Raw genomic sequence first — 4,970 nt, 5'->3', positions numbered from 1 at the left:
AAACATCAATGAGAGAAACATCGATCAGCTGCCTGCTGCACACTCCCTACTGGGTATGTGCCCGCAACCAAGGCACATGCCCCCAACCGGAATCGAACCTGGGACCCTTGAGTCCGCAGGCCGACGCTCCATCCACTGAACCAAACCGGCCAGGGCTAAACTACTTCTTAAAAAACTATTTGTAAAGGTCAGTTTAGGAATTTTCAAGAAAAGGATCAAAACCTAAACATATACAACTGAATTAATTTCAAAAATGAGACCAAAGGTGGAAATTGTCAGATTATCTACTGCCCCAAACATTTATTAAACTATGTTTAACAGTGTTAGTTATTATAAAACACATAGTCCCAGTACTCAAGGGGTTCACTGACCTAATATCAAGACTTTAAGGAAGAACGAATAGTAACTCTTACCCATCAATTATATTTTCAGGGGGGTGTTTTTCATCACTCGATGTAGCTAAAATCACTTCCGTCCCTTCAGAGCTCAAACAGAGATCAACTTTTCTCATCTTAAACTGTTTAACCTGCAAATAAAACAATAACACAGGAATAACAAAAGCTACTTCTTGATTCTCTGCACTTTATCTGAGAAGAGGAAGAGAGAAAGCCTGTTGCCTAGCACACAGCTTAACAACCAAGCAATTCAACAAGTGGGAAGGACGCTAACATGTTTATTTACATAAGTAAACTTCAGACCTCTCCCAGGAATAATCTGTAAAATATGAGTATTTCCACTACACTACCCCAGAAAACAAGTCCCTGACTACACTTACATAATTTTTCTGCTTCTAAAATTAAAAGCCCTCAATAATTATAGGGAAATAGTTAAAAAGCTAAGGTGACATAAGTGAATTGGTTAATTTCTTTAAGATTACTTAAATTATTATAATTCTGAAATTATTTTTAAAAACCTGGAGCATAAAAACAGATTCTTTGTGACTATTTATCAATACATTTATCAACTGAAATAGCAAGCAATATTATTTATATCTTAAACATCATCTTTTTTTTGAGTAGAAATGTAAGAGAGAAGACATCCTTTTACTTATTTTCAAATTCTAAATCACTCACTTGGGTCATGGACTTAAAGACATTTATGTTGTATGCTAACATTTTAAGTTTAATAGAAACATCCTGAAAAGATAGTATTGAGCTCTACTATGAACCCTGGTGGGTAAAACAGATAAGGAAGACAGAGACGATTCTGCTAGATCTCACTCACCCTCCTCCTTGATCTGGTGATGATAGGGCAAAAACTAATATATAGATGCAAAGTGGCTGGGAAAGCTGTATCTACAAAGAATTAAAAGAGTGTTTACAAACCTGAGGAAGACTTCCAATACCCTTTACACACTGATCCCAGTTTTTTTTAAAAAAGGAGACAATTACAAATAAACAAATGACAAAGTACAGAGAATGTTATATATATTAAACAACTATGCATTACTGCCCTGAGGTAATAAATGTTAACATTTTTGCTATATCTACTTAAAAAAATTCTTTTTGAGAAATATGTAGCCCCTCACTGGCCCCATTCCCTTTATGGCCCAGAAGTAACAGCTATTCTAAAACTGATAAATATCCCTCCTAACTATATTTTATACTACTATCATACATATGTCTCCATAAACAATATGCACTATTCTTTGAAAACTTGGATGGTTCCTTTTGCTACCTTTTTTTCAAATCCTCACCTGAGGAGTGAATATGTTTTTCCCATTGATTCCTAGAGAGAGTGGAACGGAGGGGAAAGAGAAAAACATCGATGTGAGAGAGACACATCAATAGCCTGCCTCTCCCAAGCGCGCGGACCAGCATTGGGGATCATGCCTTCAACCGAGGTACTTGCATGCCCTTGACCGGAATCAAACCCACCACCCTTCAGTCTGCGGATTGACACTGTAACCACTGAGAAAATTTGGCCAGGACAGAAAGACTCTCTTTATAGAAATAAAATTGCAGAAACTTAGAATCAGCATGTTTTTAAGTCAATAATTGATCAATTTGATCTCTAAATTATAACAATTTTCATTGCCATTAGCATTGTATGAGAGTTTCTGCTTCCTCAAAGTCTAACCATAATCTATGTGGTATTGTTAGACTTTTGGCTATAGTCAATCTCATTGGTGTGAAATGGTATCTCAATAAGATTTCAATTTGTATTTCCATGATTATTAGTGAAGCTGAATACCATTATCATGTTTATGGGCCATTCAGGCCTCTTCTTCTGTTATTTGATTTTTCTTATCCTTGGCTCATTTTTCTATTGGATTGCTCTAAAAAAAAGTTTTTGTCCATTTCTTTTTTATTTGTAGGTATTTTTAAAATAAAATATTCAGGATAGAAATCCATTATTATATGTTGTAAATATCTTCTACTCTGTGGTTTGATTTTTTTTTTTTGTAACTTTGTTTTTTTTGTGTAGGAGTCTCCCCACCTCTCACACACACTTTCTTTTTTTGCTATTGAACTATAACATACATATAGTTATAGATACAAATCATAAGTATATAGCACAACAAATTTTCACAAGGTAAACACACCCCAGTAACCACTACCCAGGTAACTGCCACCCAGGTAAAGAACTAGAACATTATCAGCATTTAAGAAGCCCTCTTCATACCCTCTTTCAAGCACTCCTCCTCCTTCCTTTTTAAAGGTAAAGCATGGTCCTTATTTCTAACACCATAGATTAATTTTGCCTGAACTTTATATTCATGGAATCATACAGATTGTACTCCTTTGTATCTGGCTTCTTTCACTCATTATTAGGTTTTTGAGATTTATGCATGTGGTTGTGTGTAACTGAGTTGAAGTGTAACTAAGTAAAGTGCATCTTAACCCCCACCCTGTTTAACTCCTAATAAGATTTTTTTTTAAATCAGCCCCTAAATAGAGCTTCAGAGGAAGTTGGTATGAACTGAAAAGCAAAAAATTTCTGTGATTTCAGGTACTTACATCCCAAAACCCTTATGAAGGAGGGACCTAATCTCACTCCCAAATATCTAAAATCAGAGGTAAACTGAAGTATTTAATTTTTTAAAAAATAGATTTTTATTGATTTCAGGGAAGGAGAGGGAGAGAGAGAAACATCAATGATAGCAGAGAATCACTGATTAGCTGCCTCCTGCATGCCGCCTGACTGGGGATCAAGCCCACAACCCTGGCATGTGCCCCTGACCAGAATCGAACCCAGGACCCTTAGTCTGCAGGCTGACACTCTATCTACTGACCCAAACCAGCCATGGCTAAACTGAACTATTTAAATAAAACTACAGCTGAAACCAATCCTAGCACAATTCCTAGGGGGACTGAAGTGATTTGCTCCTTATTCTAGCTCCCAGACAAAGAAAATAGTGTATTCTCTCGGGGAAGGGGGCTAACCTTATATAAAGAGATTAACCAGCCAAACCGGTTTGGCTCAGTGATAAGCGTTGGCCTGCGACCAGGGTCCCAGTTCGATTCTGGTCGGGGGCATGTACCTTGGTTGCGGGCACGCCCCCCCTGGGGGGCATGCAGTAGGCAGCTGATCGATCTCTCTCATCGATGTTTCTGGCTCTCTATCCCTCTCCCTTCTTCTCTGTAAAAAATCAATAAAATATATATATTTTAAAAAAAAAGAGATTAACCAAAGAATTTATATGCATATATGCATAACCCATGGACACAGACAATAGTACAGTGAAGGCCTGGGGAGGGGGCAAAATCAAGGTGGAGTGGCTCAATGGGGGGAAAAGGGGACATCTATAATACTTTCAGCAATAAAATTTTTTAAAAATTATATGCTGTGTCTATTCATTTAAACACAATGTCCAATATACAAAGTCATTTGAAGCAGATCTATAGATGACCCAGGTGCTGGAATCAGCAGACATAGATAAAGATGACTGCTATATATCTGTTAGAGAATTTAGTGAAAATATGGACAAATGGGTGAACAGAAAGGGAATTTTAGCAGAGAAACTGAAACAGGAATTCTAAAACTGAAAAGTACAATACTTGAAGTAAAAATTTTATTAGATGGGCTCAACATCAGATTGGACCCAGCATAAAAATGGGTCAGTGAACTTAAAGATGGGTCAATTGAAATGATCCAAAATGAAACACAGATATACAGTACATGAAAATAACAGAATAGAAAAGTATCAGAAACCTGAGAAACACTATCAAACTATCCTGAAATACATGTAATTGGAGTCCCAGAAGGAGAGGAGATAGAGAACAGTGTAGATCAGGGGTCCTCAAACTACGGCCCGTGGGCCACATGCAAATACAAATATTGTATTTGTTCCCGTTTTGTTTTTTTTACTTCAAAATAAGATATGTGCAGTGTGCATAGGAATTTGTTCATAGTTTTTTTTAAACTACAGTCCGGCCCTCCAACAGTCTGAGGGACAGTGAACTGGCCCCCTGTTTAAAAAGTTTGAGGACCCCTGGTGTAGATGAAGAGATATGGCAGAAATTTTCCCAAAATCTGTGAAAGACATAAGCCCACAGATCAAGAAGTTCATGAACCCTAAATTGGATAAATACAAAGAAGATTCTACCTAGACATGTCTTAGTCAATTGCTGAAGATTAAAGAGGGGGAAAACAGAGAAAGCAAAAAACACATTACATTTAGGTGAACACCAGGAATCAAAACTGACTTCTTATACCCGGCTGGTGTGGTTCAGTGGGTGAGTGTTGACCTGTGAACCAGGAGGTCACGGCTTGATTCCTGGTCAGGACATATACCCAGGTTGCAGGCTTGATCCCCAGTGTGGGGCATACAGGAGGCAGCCAATTAATGCTTTTTCTCATCATTGATGTTTCTATCTCTTTCTACCTCCCCCATTCTCTCTGAAATCAGTAAATATATATAATTTTTAAAAGATAGGGGTTATTTACCCTATAAGCCTGATAAAGTGTGTGTATGTAGATTTTTTTTTGACTATTTCAAGTTCAATAGTTCAAGTTTTCTGCACCTT

At 37.2% G+C, this 4,970-nt stretch overlaps 1 long non-coding RNA gene across 1 annotated transcript; it reads right to left on the bottom strand.

The window, feature by feature from the left end:
- Window positions 1-412: 412 nt before the first annotated feature.
- On the bottom strand, window positions 413-1,729 carry LOC102437893. The gene is made up of 3 exons (XR_331092.3): window positions 1,697-1,729; window positions 1,225-1,295; window positions 413-526 (listed from the first exon to the last, which is right to left on the bottom strand). It is a non-coding gene; the product is annotated as an uncharacterized LOC102437893 (long non-coding RNA).
- Window positions 1,730-4,970: the final 3,241 nt, after the last annotated feature.

Source organism: Myotis lucifugus, unplaced genomic scaffold (assembly GCF_000147115.1).
Source record: "Myotis lucifugus unplaced genomic scaffold, Myoluc2.0 scaffold_8818, whole genome shotgun sequence".
In the NCBI taxonomy this organism is placed as follows: domain Eukaryota; kingdom Metazoa; phylum Chordata; class Mammalia; order Chiroptera; family Vespertilionidae; genus Myotis; species Myotis lucifugus.
This window is presented reverse-complemented; position numbering and strand designations above follow the sequence as displayed.